Here is a 26,193-nt window from a genome sequence, read left to right as displayed (position 1 = left end):
TTTCCTCCACACTCCCACTCATCTCTTCCTGTCCGCTGCTGGGTTGTCACGTCTCAGCGTGGCAGCAGCTCAAACTGCTGTGAGAGAGGCCTTTTCTTCTGTAATCAGTGCTGCTAGTTGTAGCAGCTTGACAGGGCAGGGCCTAGATTAGTGGGGGTTGATTATTTCTGATTAATCGTGTTGTCAGAAAGTGCTATATATTGAGCTTCGTTTCCTAGAGTCTGAGACGATATTTTTCTCATGTGTTTTGTTTATTCTGTAAATTTAAGTCTCATACATATTCAGTGCTTGGTGATGTAAAATAGGATGAAGCAGCAAATCCTCACTTTGCAGCCTGTTTAGTGTTTTTGACTTGTAAATGACTTCATTCTATGTCAACTAATCATTTCAGCAGTGCTAAAGTGCTAAAAATATACACAAAGAGCGTTAAAGTGCTCATTGTGCAGATTCACCCAGCCTTTATAGAAACAAGCATAATGATGATTTTGCCTTCTTTAGCAATTTACCAGTAGCGTAGCCAACACTGTGAAGTTTGTCCTGAGGGGGGCGTTAGAGGAAAAGTCACTGGGCCATTAAAATCTAAAGGAGCAGAGCTGAGATCGGGGAATTTAATGATAATCTGACATATGCGTGTGAGATGTAAACTAAAAATGATATGTAGATATTTTCAGGGATTCTGTCAATAACAATAAGATGGAAATGTGTCAAAGTCTTATATTCTATTAACTTATGCTTGTTAACAGAATATTAATTGTGGCTCCTTGTGCCAAAGTTTGGTGGTATGAACAATTTAATTTAGGCACAGCTTTCTAGCTGGAAATAATGTATCTATCATGGGTCTAAATATTCAAAGTTTTGTTGCTTTTCTTTCGTAAGGCTGAATGATTCTGCTTATTTCTGATTATGCTATGACATATCTAACCTGCTATTAAAACCAGTAAAATCTGTGATCCTTTCAGTTCAAGCCTAATATTATTGAAATCACATCTGTGTCTAGCAGATACACAGAAAAAACACTGAATGCTTTTCAATTACATCAAATGCACTGCTCCAAAAAATGCAGGGAACACTTGATCTTCACAGTATAACACCAAGCTAGTTAGACTTCAGGGATATCAATCTGTCCATTTAGGAAGCACAAGTGATTGGTGTGGTTTTGAATCCACCCCCAATGGATTGATGAACGTTGATGATGGTTTCCATTGACTGCTGTTATAACTTGAATAATTAGTTCATCAAGATCTGATGTGTGATTTAAGTGTTCCCTTAATACTTTTGAGCAGTGTATTATACGGTGGCTGGCTGGACATAAACATTGTCTCCTCAGTGTCAGTGTATGGGACATGGACTAAATTATAAAGTCAAATTACATGTCAAGTGAATTTTGCTCAAAGAAGATGTTTGTCATTCTAGTCTCTTCTATCAATTTAGGTAGTGTGTGTAAAGTGTCTTTTCCTGATAAGTTTGGTGTTCATTAGTTATTTGACGCTATAAAAAATGACTTGATACCTCGACAGCGCAGACTGAGTTGGTCGAGCGTGTGTATCGGTGGGACCGTGCTACCTCCGCTCTTTGGCCCAAGTGGGCAGTGCTCTTTTCTGGGATAGTTTGGTTTCATTACTGAATAGTGGGAGTAAGTGGAGATGCATCGTCCATTGATAGGTCGGCTAGTCTTTGCTTCTGACACTCAGTGACAACACAGAAATGTGTGCTTCCTGCAGAAGGAATTCACACATGTTCATTCAACCTCGCAGACTCACTCCAGAACAGAAAGAGATTTTGGATTTCATGACACTTGACCCACTAGGATTCTGACAACCATCTTCAAACTACAAGTTATATCTCAAGTCTGCTGTTTCTGTCTCACCTACAGTTTCAACAATTAGATGTTTTGTTTTTTATGTTCAATCTTTACTGAAGTAAAGAAGACGTTTTATGTGGATTTCCTCAAACTTGATAGCAGCACCAGTTGCACTGGACTGAGACGTTGCACACATGCAGCCTGTTTCCTGCTGCAGGCTGCAGATGGTTGCAGGATGCCAGGTCAAACTGAAAACGTGCCGTGTTGTTTCTCTCTCAGCCTCGGGAAGATGATGTCACAGCATGTTGTCGCCAGCGTTGTTCTTCCAGATTATCATCAACCAGCTCTTCAGATCGTTTCTTCACGTCTCTCTGCAGCAGGCGAATGTTGCTGTGACGTTTTGGGGTTAAGCTGTGGGATGGCGGTGCTTCTTGGCTGCCGCAGGAAGTAATGCTTGCTGGCAGGCGTCTGCCGACACTCAGTCGGCGTCCAACTCGCTGCGTTCGAACCACCACTGCCTTTTGCTTTAGTGTAAAGGAACTAAAAATCAAAGTCAGACTGGGAGATAACATCTCTGCAAAAGTATTGTATTCAACCCTTAAATCTACAGAGCTGTAATTATTCAGTAACGCCTGGAAATAACTCTAAAGCAAATAAGCACCAAATTCATTAAGGAGGCAATGAAACCGACTAGGGCTTATCAACAGAAAGAGAAACGTTTTGATTACTGATTAATCCTTGAGATGCCAAATTCTTCAGGTCATCTCCTCAGCTGTGAGGATTTAGTGCTGGACTCTGTTGTCTGTGATGGGAAACTGCTTTTGGAGAAAAACAGGACTAGTCATTTCTCACAATGCCTATCAATGGCATGATTGAATCTTTGACTGCGTGCTTCCACTGAACTGAAACATGCCGTGTGTATTTCTCATGATCCACGGCTGTCGCTCTAACAAGTATTTAACTCTGTTTAGAATCATTGCTGTTTTTTAACTGAGCCACAGTTCTACATTACTCTTCAACCTGCTGAGCCTGATTCTTACCCACTGATTCTCACTCACTCAGACATTTCTCATGGTGGATTGTGCCTGCAAATTCACATAGTTCAAGAACTGCCATTTGGGGCGATATTCTCACTTTTACAAGTCAGTATAATAGTGTACCATCAAAATCTTTGATGTGGTGTGGTGGTTCACGGTTGCCTCACAACAAGAAGTTTCCCGGTTTCGAATACTGCTTCAATCCCAGTTAAGCCAGTGTCTTTCTGTGTGGAGTTTGCATGTTCTCCCTGTGTCTGTGTGGGTTTTCTCTACTCCAGCTTTCTCCCACAGTCCAAAGACATGCAGATTGATGTTAGGTTGATTGGAATCTCTAAATTGACTGTGGGTGTGAATGTGACAGTCATTTGTTATTTGTCTTATATGATGACCCTGTGATGGACTGGTGACCTTTCCAGGGCCTTTTACACAATGTCATCTGGGATTGGCTCCAGCTTCCCATGTGACCCTGCAAAAGTGCTTTGAGATTTTGGAAAGGCCTTAGGCCAGAAAAATATGAAGATTTTGGTTTTAAATATTTCAATATTTTAACTCAAACCGAGTTCTCCTCTGTTGGTGGAGAAGGTTCCAAAAGGTTTACTTTACAAACTTAATGCCACGCTTAAAATGTAAGGAATTAATTATCTGTTTGAGCTTCAGAACATCTGATATCAAATTTATCGTCAATGAGTTTTCTACTCTTAGCTCAGGGGGCTATCATGTCTTGGATTGGAGCAGTGACGTCTCACTGTGTGCTGCGTTGATTTTTAGAAATGTCTCGCTGATGAGGACTCACTGCGGATCTCACGTCAGATGTGTTCTCTGTCCCATCACCCTCTGCAGCTCTCCCTGAGCGCTGATGCTCACTGGTCCTGACAGCTTCCCGCTGCTGATGCACTGCTAACCCTGACTCCCCTTCTCCCCCATCCTCCCCCCTCTTTGGGGCAATCCTCGCGCCTGACTGCAGATCAGCTGAAAACCTGCTGCCTGTCATCACACTGTCATTGTCACACAGAGAGAATAAAAACGTACCAACAGCTCACATTCACATATAGGCAGTGTTACTTGTTTTCAGAAACAAATGAAACACAAAAAATGACGAGAAATGTTGAGTCAGCAGTAGATCCTCATTTATCTGTTTTATCTATGAAGTTTAAATCCTCCTTAGTTTAAAGATGAGATGAGAAGCTGGATCAATCTCATGTCTTGTGTTAATGTGAGTATATACGGAAGCGTATTGCATTCACTTGAAAAAAAACAAACGCTCTGTTTTTCTGAGATAACTATCTCGGAAATTCCGAGATAAGTTCTGTTTTTCTGAAAAAAAACAAAAAAACAACCTCTGTTTTTCCGAGATAATTATCTCGGAAAAACAGGAAAAAAATTAATTAGAAAAACAGAGCTTTTTTTACATGCTTTTATTTTGAAAGTGAAGTTCCTGAATAGACGCTATACGTCATGGCGCTAATATACAGAAGCGTATTGCATTCACTTGAAAAAATTTTGCATGGACGTTTCGCATAGAGCCCTTGTTCAGCGGGCTGCATGTAACTGTTGCACTCTTAGACAGTCTTTTGTTTGGCACGATTTCTTGTATTAGCGCCATGACGTATAGCGTTGCTTCAAACTGTCAGACTCTCCTTCTGTATAAATAACAGTGAACCACATAAGACTAATGTAGCCGAGCGTGTTGTTCTCTTATACTGTCACAGGCCTCAGCCGAAGAAGGACACGAGAGATGGTTATTGACTCGGGACATCACATCCGTTTACTTTCCTTCACACTTCAAAACTTCTCTATCGACAGAACCCTCCTCCGTTAGAACCCCTTTCAAAACAGGAGTCCCAACCAACACCCTGCTTATAACAGGAACTACACATCAATCTTCCATAATAAAGCCACTAAATAAAATAGCTTACACTAACAAACGAAATATTTGAATTATGGACAAAAATGAAAACTGTACAGTAAGTCCGCGTCTATACAGGAACTTCACTTTCAAAATAAAAGCATGTAAAAAAAAGCTCTGTTTTTCTAATTAAGGTTGTTTTTTTGTTTTTTCAGAAAAACAGAACTTATCTCGGAATTTCCGAGATAGTTATCTCAGAAAAACAGAACTTTTTTTTTTTTCAAGTGAATGCAATACGCTTCCGTAAGTATATTATCTAGCCTAGCTTAGAATCAAGACTCGAAGCAACTAGCCTTGATTTCTCAGGGTGGAAAAATACAGTTATTCTTCCCAGCTTCAATAGGATGTTACTATTTTTTTAAATTTTTATAAACCTGCAAAAACAGATATTTTTGGCCACTTGGGGAAGAGGAAACAAGTTGTGGAAACAATATCAACATATCATGACCATATACTGTATATAAAGATGGACATTGCTATTTTGATGTCTTCTATTTGACTTTTGCTTTGAATTTTTTTGGTTGGTCCATATTAGAATTGAAATGGTGTGAAAATGTTTTTCAAGATCACAATGACTAAAATTATCACGTTTATCAGTATTATCGAGGTATTGTTAAAATGCTGTAAATGTTCCAAAATTACTGATACACAAACTATGGTCATTTCACCAAGTTTTATATTGACAAAACATATATTATCAACAAAAATGATGGTAGTATTTTCATTATTTATTGAAGGTCGACAACTTGTAACGTCAAGTGCAGGTGTCAAACCCAAATGTCGGAGTTGGGACAAAATAACAGCGTTTGTTAATTGGGCGAGAGTGGATGTTAGCATTTGTTCGGTATGGCTGCTGTTACAGCCCTCACCTGCCGGCCGCTCCTTCCGCCATGTTTTTACAACATATGCTGGGCTTGCTGCGCCTGCATCTTGGAGACATAACCGCATAAATAACCGTTATAGAAATTTGACCATGGTCTACCGAGAAACTGGTAATAGTTCATCCTGAGTCCATGTCCCCTCTGCTAACATGGTAGAGGCAGGGACCAGGGGGTGAGTAACATGATTTGGCTTCGGTTTTGTGAGCTTTCATAGTGTCCATCTTCATATACAGTTCCATTACTCCCTGGATGTGTGTGCATGTTTGAGTCTTGGAACAACTTCTTCACAGAGTCCTGGAACTAAGTTTAGTACATAGTCCTACTTTTATTAGAGGAAATACAGTAGTCATGCAAAAACCTTGCAGGCACGCTAGATACAGCAGATCAGCTATGTAGCTGTTGCGTGCTACATCCAGTGTGGCCCTGGCTTCAATTACGGAGCCACAATATCATTCATGTGGAGTCGTGTCTGTCCATCTGAAAAGTCGTCTGTCAAGATTCTATTTTAGCTCAGTTTTTAGTCTCCATCAACTTCTGAGGGAAATATTGTGTCTGTTAAGCCACTAGTTGTTTAAAATAAAGTGTGTCTGTCATTTCCTGCTGAGCCGGACGATGACAGTGTGTTTTTACAATGATATTACAAGATATCAGTTGAGTACGTTTCTTCAACTGAAAACAGAAACATGTGAAACTCTGAGGTCCATTTACCTAAAGCTCTGATCAGTGACAACATTATGTTGTTAAAGAGCCTTTGAATGATACATGGCGTCATGCCCTCCATCAGCTCCTCCCTCATTGAATGGGAATCCAGTCTGCAGGGAAGTTAGTTTTTGTGGTCTATTCCTTTGAAACTGACCCCTGACCTGAACTTTTGGAACGACGGGTGGGTGTTGGGGAGGGGGCTTGTTGCTGGGCCAATGCCAGCTGACATTGGCCAAGAGGCAGGGTACACCCTGGACAGGTCACCAGCGTGTCACAGAACTATGATTCACCCTCATATTCACATCTATGGCTCATTTACAGTCTCCAGTTCACCACAATTTCTCGTTGTTCAACCCTAACCCTATGAGTGATATGAATGAATGAACTTTCACTATACAGCACCTTTCATGCACATAATTCAGCTTTACAGTGAACTGTACAGCTATTTATATAAAATAAAAAGCATTTACAAAGTTTCTTCAGAAAGATTAAGATAGAAAGCATCCCCAAAGGTTTTCGTGGCAACTTTGGGAAGAGTTAAGTGCAGCTGTGGAGGAACATAGACCATTTGGGAGGCTGTAATATAAAGGGGGTGAGGCCATTAAGTGCTGTAAAGCTAAGAGAATAATTTAAAATTAGTTCCAAACGACACAGAGAGCTAGGTAACATAAAACAGGAGTTAAATTATCTCTCAATTTAGTTTGAATTCTTTAGAAGCTCTCGCAGCAGTGTTCTAGCTGACTGTTTGTTTTTTTGGATCTCCCTGCATCAGTCAAGGTCTTACTTTCACAATGTTTTTTGTTCATGTACTTGTGGCCATGTCTGTGTTACGGTGCCAGAGACATGTTGGACTTCTAACTGTTATCACCAGATAATCTGCTTCATGTAGTGACAATAGTCCTTCTACTGTCAAGTTTGAAAATGAGCAGGAAAGCTGTGCAGTGTTGATTTAACACGTTTACTATGCAAGGAACTCACTAAGCTGTGAAGTATTCTGGCCGTAGAGGATGAAGGTATTCAATAGCATTAGCACAGAAGCGTGTTTGGTCGGAGTTGTTTTTTACGAGTCACAGAAAACCTTTGCAGCCATTTAGCAGCTTCCTCCTATAAAATGTTCCACTTCAGCTGTGTTGTGTTTGTTGTATAGGAGGTGTGAAGCTGTGAGTCGTGTTTCACTCCAACATCTTTTTAAACCAGTCCAGTGAGGTCACTGACTCAGTGGGAATATAAAACAATGCTGTTGAAAAATGTAAGTGCTTGTTAGACATTAAATAAAACACCAGAAGAACATTTAAGGTGTAGAAAGAAATCCTCGGCAGAAACTAAATAGCTCATAAACAATCTGACTATCAGACCTCAGTCAAATATTAAAGAAATTAAGTTTTTAAAACACAATTCACCAACACAGAAACTGGGTCTAATCCAGGGTGACAGTGGGTGAGAGGACTGGTTGAGTATGTAACTACCAATTAGTGAACAATGGTTAGGGTTAGCCAAACAGGTGAAATGTTGAATCTCAACTAATGAAATGTTGAGCTGTTACAGTTACTCTGTAAACTGTGCAGGTGGGCTATCCAAATGATTGGTGCTACTTTGGTTACTGAGGATGACACTGACTTCCACACCAGTTTCTGCACTGCTGCCTCTTTTCCTAAACAAGAATCGGCCTCATCCAAACATCTTTCTATCTACTAATGTATCTACTGTATGTACATGGAACATACTGTATCTTATTGGCGTCACACTTGGCATGTGTATTGTTCAGGGCCCGAGGAAGTGCACTGTCGAATTTGCTATGATTTGGACACGTGATACGATCAATATTAATACAACTTTAATAAACAGGCAACAGCGCCTTGCATTCGGTGGGGGTGTCAGCAACATGGCCCAGATCATTCCGATGATTTGAGATTTTTAATTTGACCACATCGGACCTTCACAGACATTCATGGCAACAACATTCATAGAATCACTTCCTCTTTAGCAATTTGTCTACAAAGTAGAAGTATAATGTTCATTTTGTTGAGCAGAATTGCAGTGCTTTTGATTAGAAAAGTAGTGAACTTTGGTCTGAAGATCATGCAGGTTGCTTAAACAGATCTCTGAAATAGCTGACATGCAATGCATGAAAAAAATTACAGCAGTTCAGTAAATCATTCAAACTCATATATTAATCACACACGGAAACCATTATAAGGAAAATTCCATTTCATTTCATGAAAAACATAGATAATAGATAATAAAGCCACGCATGAAATTAACCTGCCAACACTATGACAACTGTATTTGTTCTGTCTACTTGTGTTTACACCAGGGATCAGAGAGAAACGGCAACTGTGATAGTGTAGCTCACTGCTCCACATAGACAGACCCCAGCTGAACTAGAGGGGTGATTTATTATCTATGTCATAATTAGAAGATGAAAAGAAATAAAATTAAAGAAATATAATGAATGCAGATAACAAATGAGGCCTCTGGCCACCTATGCCTAAGGTTATGCATAACACCCTTTACTCCCTCTATGTCGATTGGCGAAGACATTTCCGTTCATGTTCCCAGAGCAGTAATCCCAACCTAAAGTCTGGATGCATGAAACTCCAGTCCCTTTAGTTTGTCAGTTGATGTTTGTTCTCTGAGCATCTCTGACTCCTAATGATGAATTTATTTTTGACTTCAAAGGCCAAACTGACACTTCTATAGATCACCATCCATCTGTACCAATGACAAGACGGACCTGTTTCCCTTTGAATCCTCTCCACTCTCCATCGTCTGTCTGCTTCCATCCAGCTTGATTTACTGCAGGCCAGCATCACTTGCTGTTTGGCCTCAAAAGCCTCCCTGATAACTGCAAAGTGATGGAGGCTAGAGATCCCACTTCAAAGAACCCCTGTGGAGAAGAAGCCCAACTTTAGAACACCATCAAACTGGCCAAAAGATATCAGCAGAGAGTATCACATGCATCTGTTAAACTGCTTCCCAGGAGGCTGGGGAGGCTGCGGGAAAGATGGAGGCTTATCTGACAGAGCCTCAGTGTGTTGAATGTGACTGGAGTCAGAGAGGAAGAAACTACGATTTTAAAATCTCTACACCATAATGTCACACTGAGGCGTGAAGATGATAAAGCCAAAGTTATTATTACCTTGTCATGTGAACTTACACTCCTCAAAACGTCAAACTGTGGTGAGTCGTTAGTCGTAAAATCACCAAGCTCCACCATCCAAACGTCTGATGAGATTTAAGTTATAACCAAACAGCATCATGACATCACTTAGTCAAACATTGCATCAGAAGGACAAAACGTGGCTTCCAAAATAAAATAGAGCTGAGAGCAATTCAAAGAAAGCTTTTCATCTGAAAAATCTTTGAACTTTTCCGTTCAAACCAAATCACTAACCTGCACACCGGCCAAAGAGACATGAATGAACCATAATGAATGAACCAGGGAAAGCAAACCAACTCAACAAACTAAACATCCTAAAGGGAATGACTATTGTCAAACGAATTCTATTTGACATTTTATCCAACACGTATGCCTGCCCTTCATCTGAAAACATTTACTGATGAGCTGACCACATGCAGCCTGGAGCCCTCTGATCCAGCACTTCCTGCAAATGTTAAAAAGCTGTCATCACAACTGTTCCTAAAAAGGAATTTTAGACCAGTAAAATACTGACATTAATACTGATGACATCATTTGAGTGCATTTTGTTATGGAACTAAAATTAGGTACATCATTAAACCCCTAACTCTCTGCTTATCTTTATGAAAGAGGCACACTTCAAAACACTATGCTAAACTACTAATGATCAACTAAGAGGTTAATCTTATACTCCCTCAGTTAAATACGCTGATGACCATCATCATGGATCATCACATTGTACTATGTGTTATTATTAGTATTATACATTAACATTTCCTGTTAAATTTTTCTTCTCCTGTCCCTCTGCTCTTTGGCTGCTCCTTGGCTCTCCCTCCTTGACAATGCTATTATGTTGTTGTGTATTTGCTGCCAATACATTCCCTCACACAACAATGGAAATTCTTCTTCCCCTGGCAATCCCTAAATCGGCATCAGAGCATTAACACCTGATATATTGACCATCCCTTACTCGCACTGCCTCCATGCAGGTATTCAATAGCATTAGCAGAGAAGCGTGTTTGGTCGGAGTTGTTTTTGAGTCACAGAAAACCTTTGCAGCCATTTAGCAGCTTCCTCCTATGAAATGTTCCACTTCAGCTCTGTTTTTGTTATATAGGAGGTGTGAAGCTGTGAGTCGTGTTCAACTCCAACATCTATTTAAACCAGTCCAGTGAGGTCACTGACTCAGTGGGAAAATAAAACAGTGCTGCTGAAGAATTAAAGTGCTTGTTAGACATTAAATAAAACACCAGAAGAACATTAAAGCTGCAGAAGGAAATCCTCTGCCGATTATAATTTCTCCCAATTCTACTCAAGCGTTTTTTTCCAACCTAATTGCTCATGATCACATCCTGATGTGTCATGTTCCTCTGGACCTACTTATTCTAACTGCTGATTTTTGGATTTAGAATAGAATGGACGGCTTGTGGACCGTGATTCACTGAGTCTGACAAAAAAAAGTGTTTTGGATAAGCATTGCTTACCTCACTTTTCATTCAAAAAGATTCACAATGACAAGTGATTCCCTCCCAGAGTGGAATTGTTTTCTTTGCTGCTGAATTTACACCATGCATTTTAATGCTCCACAACAAAAACATCTTTTACAGTCAGTTATGAGACGGAAGTCCATAGTACAAATACTAATTTGGCATGAAATGTCCCAAATCTGAGTCAATAAATGGGCCAACATGATATCATATGACAGCATCATGTTTTATCCATGGCAGGATGTAGAGCAAATACTTGACACTGACTGAAATGAAAAAAATATTCAGTTTTCATCGAAATGTAAAAAAGCTTTTACTTTAAAATGCTAAACAGCTACAGCTACCCCCTTGTCTCTCTTTAAAAAGTGATAATTGTCTACTTCTTCCCAGGTCTTTAAATCCCCCAGTCCAGCGCTCACCCACACATAATGAGACACTGCTTTTGCCTCAGCAGTCACTCCAAAAACCCAACAATTAATTGTGCCACCGGTTGGAGCCTATTGTTATCTGAAGAATGGTCAGTAATTAGCCACATTGAGCCGATCTCTCCGAGTAAGTGTATGGTTGCTTTGGAGAGCGAGGCGTACCACGCTGCTGAAGATATCGAGCTGAACACGGTGCAGTGGATGTGGAGGTAGAGCGCAGGTCTGACATCTCTCAGTAGAATGCAGCAAACACGCGGCTGCAAATACACCACACTGAAACTAACAATCGTTCCAATGTGTTCCAAAGCAGGGGCCAAAAACTCTGGGTTGTCCAACAAAAGTAAAGGTGATTTGGCATAATTCAGTGTCATCTGGCATGTTGCTGCACAGGCCATTTAAATTCATTTTGGGTCCCGTTCTTGGTAGACACAGTAACTGTTATTAAAACATTCATATTATAGCTTACATTCAGAAGTCAATAAGTTGATCAACAGAAAGAAAGGCTGTGTCGAAAATCACTCACTAATCACTATATAGTGCACTATATAGTGAGTTCGCCATTTTGTAGTGGTGTGCTAATGTTACGTTTTTTATACCCGATCAAGTGCACTCATTCTTTCCCACAATGCATCAGGAAAAGTAGTGCACAACCACGCAATATGTACAATCATGCATTGCACTCGCAGCGGATAGACGAGAGGAGTGAGAGCAGCAGGAACAGTCTGCTAAATAGGAGAAGTTTGGAAACGCTGCCGGCCTCGTTTTAGTTTGATAACTGCAGGACAGTGTTTTAGCCTGGTTCATTCATTTAGAGTCAGAAATGGAGATGTTAATGATGACATAGACATTAGCATGACCTTCTTCATAGAATAAACCAACCAGCGTTAGACTCGGCTTCTAGTGTATTTGAAATGATACAACTGCTGTCATGTGTGTACACTACATCAACGCGTGTCATTGCTGTGTGAAGACACATGAATTAGTTACGACTGTGAGGAAGCATCATCTTCGACACAGATTGCAATAATCGGTGCTAAGTGTTTAAAATAGTTAATTGTCTCCATTAGCTGTGGCTCATAGCCTCCGCTACAACTACTGACTGTGTTGGAAAGTGGGCCGAACACAAACTGGAGGGGTCTGCAGACCGAGAGACTCCCTAAGCACTCTCCTCATAAATTAAAAAGATCTGTTGACCTGAAGATCATGAACATTATTAACAAATGAATCAATAATAAATGATCATTTGTGGCAGCTCAAGTCTTTAATATAAGACCCTTTCAAGTAAAAGCTTTCTCAACTTTGTAGCAAAGAATCTTAAACATGCAAAACTCAAGTAACGTGCTTGGAATAGCAAACATTATGGTGGAAGACATTTTCTAAACTAAACTCAGTTCCAAAACGTGGAAAAGTCCAGACTTTGTTAAATGATGTCCTGCAGCTCCAGACAGTCATTAGAGCAGAGAAACGATCTGTCCTGACAGACTGAGGTTTCCCTCGGCGGGATGGATGGATTTCAGGAGGAGAGAGGGAGAGATAGTGAGAAGAAGAGAGAGAGAAGGCAGGCAGCTGCTTCTCACACTCATAAATTTAAATTGACGCTAACGCTGGAGCTAATGAGTGCAAACAATGAAGATGAATGTTGTAAACATTCCTGGCTCATGTCAAGGTGAACTGATAAAAAAAACGACAGCATGTCATTTAGGCTGCCTCAAAATCACATATGAGTTTAGTGATGTATGTGAATTCCTCCTGCCTGTTGCATCAGTATGACAAAGATCGCCCCGAGACAAAGTCAAAACCAAGAATATGCCAGGGGTGTGTGCAGTTAGTGTGTGAAATTGAGTTGAAAACTAGTGTGGAACTAATTATTTCAATGGAGTTCAGCTAAATTCAGCTTCAACAGTCACAGATGATGCTGCATCAAGTTCTATACTTATTTGGAATACTCATGTCATCATTATGTCATTCTGCCTCTTATTAGCTATAGTTTTAGCTCTTTGTCTTGTTTTGCCTCTCTCCTTCACTGTGTGCTCACAATACATTATTTGAATGCAGTTAAATTCTCAATGAAGCTTTTCTTTCCACATTTTTCTGTTTCTGTTCAATAATCTTGTGTGACAAATCATGTGACTAGACTTATAAGTTAAACTCAAAAGCTGTGTATTGATTTTGGCTCTTTATGTGCAAAATGATCAGTCAGATAGAAAGTTTGGAGCAACAGAACATCTTTCTTATGTTGAATGTAAATATGAGTTTCCACTTCCTCCCACTACTAGTGTGCGCAGTCGCGACCTGAGGAATGAGCTGCGATAATATGGCCCCACCAATTTGTGCAACTAACCAATCGTGAGTCAGTCTCAGGTGTTAATCATAAAGTTTCACCCTGTATTTGGCCCATATGTCCCATCTGCCTACATGGAGAAGGAAGGATTTATGGCCTATACTGCAGCCAGCCAAGTGGCGATCGAGAAGCATTGATATCACTTAGGGGAGCAGTCATGACGTCCATCTTTATATATAGACCATGGTTAAATGGTGTTTACCTTTGTCTTTGTAACAAAATATAGAAAGGTGTGCGTCTCACTCTGTATACAGAGTCTGCAAGTGTCCTGGTCAATAAACTGTCTTTCCCTCTGTTAAACTGTCTCAACTTTCGTGAGACAGCTGTCGGGCTGCTTGTCCTCACAGACTGAGAGGAGCTAATTACTCTCTGGAGAACGTCAGTGTTTGTTTCATCACTATGAATTGTGTTTCTCCATTTATTCCCTATGCTGAGTCAGCATGGGGAATAATCCTTCCTCTCAGGAGGACAGATACTTTATTACCAGACAGGAACTTTTAGAATAGTTTAAAATACATGGCACAGCACACACCTCCACCAAGAATCAACAGTCCCTTTGTTCCATCTTTCCACCAAGTTTCGTGGAAATCCGTTCTGTGATTATCGCGTTATTGTGCTGACGGACAAACAAACAGATAGGGGTGAAAATGTATCTACAATCCTGTTAATGAAACAAGTGCTTTGGTTTCTCAACCAATATAGGTGCCTTTGCTTTGAATGAAATATTTTACTTTATTTTACGTTTTATTGAAATTTGGTACAGGCCTTGATCTTACCCTTAGAATGAGTTGTAATTACTTTTTGATCCCCTGACTTTCTATCTCGCGCCATCATCAGATTATTCAGATCATTGTCCAATTTTTTACAAGTTCCTACAAATCAATGCCTTTCCTTAACACATCAGTTGTTTATTGCTAATTAGTAATTGTTAGCATGAAACAAATGCTAACTGAAGATGCTAATGATGATGTGTTAGCATTGGGGATAGCTCAGAGGTTTAATGCCACAGAACACTTGTTGGTCTGATCAAAAGCTCTGAATCAGAAAAACATTTTCAGGCTTCACAGCAGCAAGCGGGTCAGTCAGTGTTTGAGGCCTGTTTGCGTTTAAGTGAGACGGCCCAAATAATTGTGTAAAAATGTATTTACAATGCAGAAAAGACTACTAAAGTTTATTTTTGCTGTCAGCTGCTGACAGAGAGAGACGACTCTCTTGGTTATTCCCCATCGACTCAACCCACTGTGAAAGAAAACTGAATAAAAGAGCAAAGCAATCTATACTAACCATTAAATAAATTTACAGTTAGCAAAAGTCAGATAATAAGTACTCATACAAGTGGTAATACTTTCAGTTGTTTTAGTTACTCTAATGAAGAACTTGCAAGACTTTTTACAATAAAAAAAACAAAAACAAGATCAGCATGATAAGACAAGAGAAAACCATAGCGGAGGTAAAACAGCTTTAACAACGGGAGTGCATGAAAAAGAGGGCTGCACGATATATCAAAAATATATTGTCATCGCGATATCAACATGCGCAATATACTTATCGCAAAAGACTGCTTGAACTGCGATGAATGGTGTTCCACGTGCACTTAATTTATGCTCTGTATCTCAATATATTTGGCCAATCAGATGGAGCCCTGCTTCCCAAGATAATAAACTAAAGAAGAAGAGAATAGAGAGAGAAAAGAATTGTGAGGAGGCCCAGTCTAATCTCGTGACGCCTCCTCCTGATTAAATTCTATGTGGAAATTTCTATTGATCACATTTGTCATATTCATCATTATGAGCTGTTGATTATATAAATGAATTGCATAGCTTATTTATGATAGTCCCAGAACCTTAGGGAAAAGTAACCGCCCACACACACTGACTCCGCTGCTGTCTTTTTCTCTCTCTCTCTCAGAGTCAGCTGTAATCTCTGACTCGCTACATATTAAATGTTAGTTTGTTTAAAATGACGTTAACTCTTTCTTTAGAGCAGTGCATCTATCAGCTGTCCCACTCGCTCTTGTCCTCTCTCTCTCTCTCTCTCTCTCTCTCTCTCTCTCTCTCTCTCTCTCTCTCACTCACACACACACACACACACACACACACACACACACACACACACACACACACACACACACACACACTGTGATCGGACACATGTGTACAACAACAGAATTTGTAAACTTAATCAATGAATGATGAGCTTGAGGAGATGTCGGCGTGGTTGACGCGTTATACGCAGTGTGCAGTGCGAATAATAGAGACACAGAGAGGAGCTGTTAAAAACTGTGACTTTTCACGATCCACACATGTATGAAAAGAGTCCAAATTAATACTTTAGTGGACTTATTGGAGCTGTGCATGGCTCCCTCGGTGTCTGCCCCAGACTTGGTGGCACTGTGGCCGGGCTGTGCGCCTTCTCCCTCAGGGTCTGGAGCTGTCCGTGCTCCCTGGTTCCATAGCCAGGTGGAGTTTTTTTCAACAAAACCATGTTGTTGGAATGGAAATAATGCATTAAACTTTTTTTCAACTTCTGCATAGACCACTTACTGTATGGGGTCTATTTTAGCAGTGAAACCAAAGCAGAAAGACTTTAACACTGCATACTTAAGCATTTGTTTATATATCGCAAGTCATATCCTCATCGCAATATTCAACAACGTTATTCGCATGTCGCATGTTTTCCTAATATCATGGAGCCCTTCTCTGCACTCAGCAGCCCAGTTGTAGGACATTTGGTGAAATTCTGGAATGTGGGTATCATTCCAGTTAGTGTGGTCTCCGTCTCCTGGTCTTAACACACTCAAACCTAAATAAGCTACCTTGACCTGAAGTGTTACTATTCTGGTCAAGTTCAGTAATACATTATTTGGCTCTCAACCAAGTGCACTGTAATAACTGTTATGGATTTACTCTGTGCAGGTCACCAATTAATTATTGTTACAGTTTTACCAAACAAGATTATATTCACTTCAACATTATTTCACTAGACTGATCATCAGGCTGTGTCAAATGAATAAGCGCAGAAATCCTAAAGTGACCAAAGCTTTTTCAGGTACTTGGCTGGTAGGTTGCTCAGAATGTCTTGGAGAACCTTTCACAGTTTGTCTGTGGTCTTCTGTCGCTTCATATGATCCCAGACTGACTCCATGTTGAGACCAGTGGTCTGTGAGGGCTAGATCATCTGTTGCAGGACTCCTCGTTCTTCTTTTCTCTGAAGATAGTTCTTTATGACTCTAAATGTGTTGTTCTATACAGCACAATGTATTTGAGACTGATTAGAAGCCTCCTGAAGGGTTTATCTGATGGATACAAATCTAAACATATCACTGATCAATGCAATTCATCCACTTGTTTTATAGTTGTTCACTTAAAAGTGGGGTAAACAATTCTTGGGAACATATTTATATTTGAAGATGTAGGCAACTCACAGTGATTTCTCCTCCAACATTGAACCTGCTCATAGATGTTCATGCAGGTATCCGCCCCTTGTTATTTTGTTGTCTTCTTTGTGTGTGCTGTAGTCTGTGGTGTTTCAGCACTTTGGATTTGGAGCGCTACTGGGAGAATGATAGTGACGTCCTGTGAGAAAGCTGTGTTAGCATTTCCAGTGGCTAACAGTAGTTGTTATGTTCTGAAACAGTTGTGGCGGTGTATGTTATCAAAGGGTTCCTTTTCAGGTTGTCCTCCTATCTCACGATAGTAGAAGACAGATGAATGATAACATTATCTCGTTTGAGAGGTAACAGGTCATGTTTCCACGTGTTTTATTAAAAATTGCTCCAAGAAAGAGGATTAGCGTACCCATGGCTATACTGTTTATGACCGTTCCCCTTGAAATCTCTTCTGGTTCAGAGACCCCTCTCTTGCTCCCACTAGATTTGAGTTGAGCTGCTGCTCTTTCACATCAAAAGTTAAAAAGTTGAAGTGGTTCAGGCATCTGCTCAAGGTAGCTCTGGGGAATCTTCCTCTGGAGGTTTTCCTGACAGGTCCGGCTGGTTGGAGAGCTTGGGCTGGACCAAGAACCCACTGGGGAGCGTCAACTGATCATCTCATTTGGCACGTCAATGCCTCTGGATCCCCTAAGAGGATCTGGGTGGGAGACATCTGTGTAATACCAACTCCAGAAATTCACCAGAAAATGGATTGATGTTTTATTTTAGCTCAAATATCTTGAATCCCAAACATGTGTTTTTCTAATAATTCAAACAAACTGAAGGTGTGATCCTAACAGTGTAACAGCCGTTCACAAGTGACATACACTCAGTCTGTTCAAACATCACTTCATCCCACACTGTCTGAGGGTGAGACACACTCACATACATATACTTCCATATGTGACTGTGTAACCATAATGCAGCAGCTCATCTCCACAGTCCACTGAGCAGAATTGTGGAGAAAATGTTTCTGAACTGAAGGACCATTAGTGCTGAGCACTTTACATCATCCCCTCAGGGCAGAGATGACTTCAACACGTTGACCAGAATCTAAACAGTGGAGTTAAAGCCATTAAAGATGTTCAGAGGACAGTTTGGCATCAGGCCCCTCTTCTTTGTTTACTCAGTGGGCGGGCTGGCTCCTGACTGGCTGGTCGAAACATGTACTGCCTCAAAATGTGTGTTTGTTCTTTGTGGCGGCTCCAGCGCTTCACCGCTGACACCAGGTGAAAGCTGGCATCAGCTGTTTTTTTGAGGCCAAAAAGTCAGCTGCCCACGCCAGGACCAGCTGGCTGTGACACAGAGCAGCAGCAGGGTGGACACATCGGTGTCCTCGGGCTCAGACAGGTCTGAGACAGGACTGGACAGGGTGTCAGCAGAAGGACAGTGGAGTTCATCGATTTTTGGCCGCCGGCAGGTTTCTGTTACTCTGATGAATAATGTGGCCCATGAACAGAATCTGAGTGGGGATGGGTCAGAATTATTTTTAGGAAAAAACAATACGGATGAATCTGTTCTGATATTTATTTCAGACTCTGCAAATTGAAGAAAGGAGATGAGGGGTAAAAACAAAACATCTTAATCAGGTGTAGAGCAGCAGTAAAGGAAGCATGAATCATCTTTTACAAATTCATATTTCTCATCCAAAGTTTCTTTAAACCAATTTTTTTTAAACATCAAGAACATTATAATTTGATGGAATGATACAGCCAATCAAAGTATGGAGACTTGACTATATTACTCATTGATGATACTTGAACTGTTGTAAAGTGCGGTTCCATTTCTCTGTGTGTGTGTGTGTGTGTGTGTGTGTGTGTGTGTGTGTGTGTGTGTGTGTGTGTGTGTGTGTGTCACCGCTGAGTTAACAGACTTATATGATCTCCCTCAGTTCATCGTGAGTCGCTTCAGAAGAAAAATAAAACAAACAGGCGTTCGTTTTTCTTCTCTGATGCTGAAGGAGGATCAGCTTCTTTCTCATCACACACTGAACTTCAGTTCACCTTGTTCTCTCCTCTGAACATCAACAGACACTGTCAGAGACATGTGACCCGGGTTACCATCAGGAGTGTGTTGTTCTCTCCAATGAGTTTCGTATCAGGCTCCTGAGGAATTGATTTATATTTCCATCAGACTTTCCTGTCTCAATCAGGCCAGTTTCCACTGTTTGATTTGAAAAACCTCCTAACGTCCTGATCACATGAAGCATATGTTGTAATTTAATTCAAGTTAGAGCAGGCGAATTGTATGTGACTGCAGTGTTCCAATACATAAATGATTAATGGACCCCCGCTTCTTTTGCCTTGCATGTAATTTTCATGAGCGTTTAACAGTAAAGTTATTTGTTTTAAATGCTTTAGTTTTGTTTTCATTAGTAACATATCTTCTGCTGTTTTACAGGAAAGTCTATGGATTTGTACTGGAAACTGTTGAAAATGGTTGTAATGCTGGGAATCTTATAGTCTTTCAAGAATCAAATTAAATTAAATCTAAACTGGATCAGAAAGAACGGAAGCAGGACTCATTAAGTCAAGATCATTAAATCAATATATTCCTCCTCTGGTTGAACTAATTATGTTTTAATTATGGTAAATTCCTCATTTAGAAACAGTGCTGCTGACTAAGTTGATGTGTGCATGTAATTTGAGTTAGTATTAAAATAGCATAAAAAGTTATTTATTCCTGAAGTATTATGGCTTTGTGTTCTTAATCGATATAAGTTACACAGTAGATGTAAAAATATGATGCCAAAACTCATAAATTACTTTAATCTTATTATAATAATTCCACTTATAGTGGCTGTTAATGAACAATCGTGAGCCACCTCTGTTTCTTAATTTAATATTGCTAATTAGATCGTTTGACTCACTTGTGTCATCTAGCACACTTATAGCTTAGAGGTCTGTGAAATGACAGAAAGGTATGAACATGTTTTTCCTCACAGAGGTTTTCATGACAGATTGAGAGAAATTGAGACTGAGAACCTGCATTTTTTATTGCTACAACTTATTTCAATAATTCATTGTTGTAAAGTTTCTGCAAACCACTTGTCTGTCAAACGACTTTGATCTATTCACTAATTGTTGCACTTTTTTAATCAGGGTCAACTACTCATTGTCGATCACATAATCTTGCAGCTTTATTTGATGTGCCTCTGTGGCTCAGGTTGTCCACTACTCGGGAGGTCCGTGTGAATGGGATGTGTGCATGGGTGGATGAGAGCTGTAACACTTTGAGTGGTTGTGAAAACTAGAAATGCTGCATTCATACATACATGCCATTTAATCCAACAGCTGATTATAGAGCTATACTGTATGTCTTGCACACAGCCATAATGTTGCATCTTGAGTCTTTTCCACTTGTCAGTGGGCTAGGTTGCATTCACTTGGCATAATGAAGTTAAAACTTATTGCAAAATGAAATGAATAATGCGGCAGGTGAGGGCGCATGTATGGGGGGTGGGGGGTATCCTTGCAAAAAGGCATATTTTAAGCTTACATGTACGAGAGCATGTCTTTATTATTCAGTTTTCCACAATGAATAATTTACAAGATATATTCATACTGCTCAGAGCGGTAGGGTGGCGGGGGTCGAGGCCTCAACAACTTTTCCAAGTGTCCAATGTGAATCATGTTTTAAGAATAACCTTTTTTAAAGAAAATCATTGGGACATTAAAAGCGTAAATGTCATATCGAATAATTTGAGGTATAATTAATTAAACAGCAAACTGCCTGTATGTTGAGTAATTGTACTTCTGTTTGGTCCATTTTGAGCAGAGCAGTGAGTCATTGTGACTTCATCCTGATTTCAGGATCGCTGCAAGAGAGAAAGATTAAGAGAAACGGAGCAGCAACAACAGGAATCATGTAGGATTTTTGCCCCAAGGCCGAAGCTGTTTGTTGTCCCGGAAAGAGCGCGATGACAGTAAATAGAGCCTTTACTTTAAATAAGAAAATCTGAGCACTGAGTGAAGGACGATGGACGTTTGCTGTCGCCTCAGATGGATTTCTTCTTTCATCGTTTAGTCAGGCAGAAAGCTTGAGGCTGTCGCGTGATGACGAGCATCAATCACTTGCCAAAGAAAACACCAGAGATGACAAAAAGCGAACGTGTCCTCGAATGTAAAGATACACACACACACACACACACACACACACACACACACACAGAGAGACAGGTGGGGCAAATGGTAGCTGCTACTCAGTTAGAGGGAGCAAAGTGTTTCCATCCCAATTATTGTCTTAATAGAAATACACGGCCATCACACAGTCTCTATCAGGTGCTTATGATAATTTTGCTGTTTTCAGCAACTGAGGAAATCTGTGTAAAGATAACACATTTTTGGAACTTTGAGTTTGTTTAGTCCAACCTGTCGACAGGCTGGAGAAGACAGACAGACAGACAGACAGACAGGTCAGTTATAGACAGGGAGACGGATAAACAGACAGACAGAGAGAGAAGTTCTCGACAGGAAGACAGATAAACAGACAGACAGACAGGTCAGTAAAAGACAGAGATGCAGACAGGTCAGTTATAGACAGGGAGAAAGACAGGTCAGTATTTTCAGACAGAGAAATAGGTCAGTTGGAGACAGACAGACAGAGAGACAGAATGGTCAGTAATATACAGACAGAAATAGGTCATTTGGAGACAGACACACAGACAGAGACCGACAGACAGAGAGGAGCTGACCTTTACGGTGCCAATGTCTGAGTCAACAGTCAAACTTTTTACAGTGTTAAACCGTTTTCAGACATGACCTGTGGGTAAAATCAGAAGAATTGGCTACAGAGTTTAACCAGTTTGCCTTTGACACATTTGCAACTAATCCTCCACATTATTAATGCGAGAGGTGGAGATCACGTGGTTTTTTTGACAACACATAGACGGCTTTTATCATCACAAACTCTTCAGACATCTTCGTCGGTGTCTACTACGTGTGTGACACTGCTTTTTCACCAGGAGATATTTGTTTTCTTTTCCTTTTTCCTTTTTTTGCGTATGTAGCGTGTTTGAAGTGTCATCAACCCCCCCCCACTCATTCGTGTGATCCCCTGCTGTGTTCTCACATCGACTTCTCCTAGAGCTCTACCGACTTTATACTAGGAGGCCAGGCAGAGAAAGTCTGCAGAGACTGCGGAGAGTCTCACTCGGACATTTCACACATGTAACTCCTCCAGAGAAAATACAGTTCCGTGCACGCCTGAAAGCAGCTTTAGTGACTTATTTATGGAAACCAAAGCTCTTTGAATTTCCTTGTTGTTTAATGGGGATATACAAATACCCTATTTAAACTTGCATTAACACTCATCTTCAACAAAGTGCAAGGTCTCATCAGGTAGAACTAATTTTTTTTTTTGTGTCCAAAAATAAAAAAAGGCCACAGTCCATTGGAACGTCCTATTAGACAATATTTCCTATTACTTTTCCAAGCTCCTCCCAAAAGGATCTTATTTAACAGAATTTAACTCTGTACATGTTGTGCATAAATCTGAGATATTGTTATCACATTGATTTCATTTAACTGGAGTGATGTATGTTCTCATAAGCATTTACCATTTTTTTGTAGGTTTGCTTGTAAAGCAAGAGGATCGTCTCATTGATGATGCCTTTGAGTAATCATTGATTTTGATGTTGTTTTCAACCGTGATGGAGGTTAAAATTAAATCCTTGAATACAACGAGACAGTAGATTGATTATAGATTATAGATCCGTTCAGATGTTCTGAGCATCTACCCTTGTTCAAAATAAACACATGAGCGGTAATAAATAATGAAATCAACCACCACATGCCCTCACCACTACCTCCGTGTTTTCTTTTTTGAGCTGGTGATTGCACCGCTGTGAGGCTGGAGATATGAGTGTGTGGCGAGCTGATCAGCAGGGTTTCCAATTAGGCTGCTAATTAAAATTGCTGCTCATCCAGTGGTGGCGGCGACTCCTTCAGAAGCCACCAGCAGGGCTCAATTTAGATCTGTCTCTGAGAGTATCGCAATTTATCCAAAAGCACATTTGAAACTCTGTGAGACTACAGCGAGACGCTCATTTCACAAACCACATCAGTTATTATTGTGATTATTATCATTACCGTTGTAATTTCATGTCGCTTTTCTTCCCCACAAATCTCGCTTGTTAAAGGACTGTAGCGGCGTTTTTCATGTTTTACTCAATTTACTTAATAAGAATCACTGATTGTAATTCACATCCTCGTTGACCACTTTCCAAATCATACCAATCATCTAATTTTCAGACTGAAGAGAAAATTATGCTCATATAGTCTTAGCTACTTGACATTCTCACCCTCACAAAACCCCTCAGATATTTGAACCCCTGAACTTTGCTCAGTAGCTCAACGTGAAGGGCACCTCCACCTCCGACTCAGGGCGGCCAGCTCTCTGGCCACAGCCTGGAGGTCAGCCATCCAAAACCAAATCATCTGCAAAGAAAACAACATGTCTGTCCTGCATGTTGCGTCTAAAAGCTCCTGAGGTCTGGTTAACAACAGGAAAAGTTCAACTGTGGACGTAAACAGGTGAAATGAGTTTCATCCAAAATAACTGCAAATTGTAACCAAATGTCCAGAACATATAAAAAGGAAAATGCTATGTATTGAGCCTTTCCATTCATTGCTGTGAATATAAGGAGATGGGGCATCACTTGTAGACAGTTGGTGCTAATCTATAGTTGGAGGCCATTAAACTAGGAGCACAGAGATGAAGATGATGATCATTTTAATCTCTATATTTCTTTTCATTTGTTTCTTTTTCATTATTTGTACATTTTCCATACATTTTTCCATGTGTTGTGTATGTAGTACTGAAAGAACATGGAAGGGATGGGCCAAATTGACATGACACAAAAGATATATGCATGTTTGTGTCATGTGGTTCTTTTGAAGAAAAGAATGAGTTTAAATATGAACTTGATAACTATTGCAATCCCTGAACTTAACTTTCATCAGTCACTGAAGTTAATCAGCAGAATGTAGTGATGGAGGACATGGTCAAAAATTAAGTTGGTAACGATAATTAGCGCAATAATTGTCACATTATTATTTCTCTTAAGTTTAAAGAATGAATTTAGCTCCCAATTGAAGTTATTAAACTCCTCTTTATGAGCAGAGTAACTATGACATTTATGTTGTAGTTATTGTATTATTGCCCAGGTTTATCAGTTCAGCACCAGATCTTATTTCGCTGCACTTTATATGTTAGTCAGATGAACTGCAGCTCATTTACATCTGCGTCTGACGTTAACATGTGCGACAGATATGATCAGACCATGTGACTAACTTTGTGTGAAGCAGCTCAGAGTTTGATCATATTGACTAAAGTTGGAGGTTCTGTGGGGGTTCTGCAGGCATGTCCGATTGGGTGCAGCCCCTGGTAAAAGGCTGGATTAGTTATGAGAATGTGCGGGTTCACTCCACATGCTCTGATCACACGTACACAACCCTGTGATCTGCTTCTGAAACGCCATTACTGCAACACGACTGCCATTAAATCAGATAAAACATGGTGAAAACATTGGTATGGTCCTTTAAATACTGAAACACGGTGTGTAAATATGAGGAGCTGATGTGTCCTTAATGGAGCAGCAGCTGCTTGAGCATCAATAAGTGATGCTGCTGTTTATTCAGCTCACAATGCATCATTAATGCTAATGGAGGGTCCTCGTCATATTCTCATGCATCTGCAGCTAGTTCTGCCTTTACGGTACTCTAACTGTGTGTGTGTGTGTGTGTGTGTGTGTGTGTGTGTGTGTGTGTGACTCACACCTCCATTAATCACATCCATTGTCACATCAAAACCTCATATCTGACTCAAGGTGCAGGGTTTGGATTAAGAGCAGTAGAGTTATGCACCTATGTTTTTTCTTTTTTTTTCTTTTCCACACAGTCTATTGTTGTCATCACTTCTCTGAAAATAGGATCTTTGACTTTTGTTTCCTCTCAACATGTTTAAAGTCTGTTGTAAACTGTAAAGTTGGTCTCAGAGTTTCCTAAAGGGAGTTTTCCTCCTCCCTCCAGGTTTGAAGCATAACGTGTGTGGAATTCTTCTTAAAATGTAAAGTGGGTAATGTCTTCAGAGTTTTTGAAAAGTTAACATTTTGGACAGCCCCATCCCCCAATTTTCCATAAGTCTCCTCAACTCACAGAAAACATTCAAATTGTCTTCAGTTTAAAAAGTCAGTAAAGCGTTAGAAGCTCAGGTGTGTTTGTGTTCAGCTCTGGTGAAAATAAACTTCAGCCCCTGTGTGATGTGTTAAACCTGCAGCGCTCTGATAGTGTCGGCTCTCAGACAGGTTTGTATTTACAGTACAGGCCTTTAATTTGCTGCCTGTCGCTGAGCAAGCCAGGCCGAGTGACATTTGTATTGCTGTCAGGCCCGATGCCATCCGTCTTCCTCCCTCCTCATCCTCCTCTGTGAATCCTGATGAGGCATTCGGCGGCACACGGCCCAACACCTCAGCCTCTGACTGAAGTGAAATCAATCAGCCCTTCAATCCTTCTATAAAGGACCATTATCCATCCCCACCGGGCCTGTCGGCCCTTCTGCTGCAGGATCTATGCCCTGATCCGCCTCCTAAACTCACACAGCACAGCTCGCTAACTCGACTCTGACAAGAAACTGAACAACAGGAAGCAGAGTAAGGTCAGGATTTAAGGTTCACACTTGATGGGTTTAAATCTCAACAGATATACTGTGAGACCAGCTGTTTTCTATCGTCCGTTCCCTACTTAGTCTCCTGTCTAAGACTTTATAGAATTAGAAAAGAGTAAGATAAGATAGAAACCCATCCTCCTGGGACAAGCGTAGCATCGCTGCAACATAAGCACATGTTCAACAAAACAACTTTTGAAACATTTATAATGGTGCTGTAAATGGTGAATCGTGTGATTCTCCGCGTTCCAAAGGCAACTTAGAAAGTGGCTTCATGAAACCAAGAGCAGATTTACCATGTGTGCAAATGTGATAAAAGAACAGAAGCCTGCTGGTTCACTGAAGTGGAAATTTCCCAGCACTTAGCCCCATGTTGGTATTCA

The 26,193-nt window shown here is 40.4% G+C and overlaps 1 protein-coding gene across 2 annotated transcripts in view; it reads left to right on the top strand.

The window, feature by feature from the left end:
- Positions 1 to 26,193, top strand: part of grm8b (glutamate receptor, metabotropic 8b) — a 137,689-nt gene that overhangs the window by 19,372 nt on the left and 92,124 nt on the right. The window lies entirely within an intron of this gene.

This window comes from Hippoglossus hippoglossus, chromosome 6, assembly GCF_009819705.1.
Source record: "Hippoglossus hippoglossus isolate fHipHip1 chromosome 6, fHipHip1.pri, whole genome shotgun sequence".
NCBI classification, from domain to species: Eukaryota; Metazoa; Chordata; class Actinopteri; order Pleuronectiformes; family Pleuronectidae; genus Hippoglossus; species Hippoglossus hippoglossus.
The sequence above is the reverse complement of the archived record's forward strand: the minus strand, read 5'-3'. Positions and strand labels throughout refer to the sequence as shown.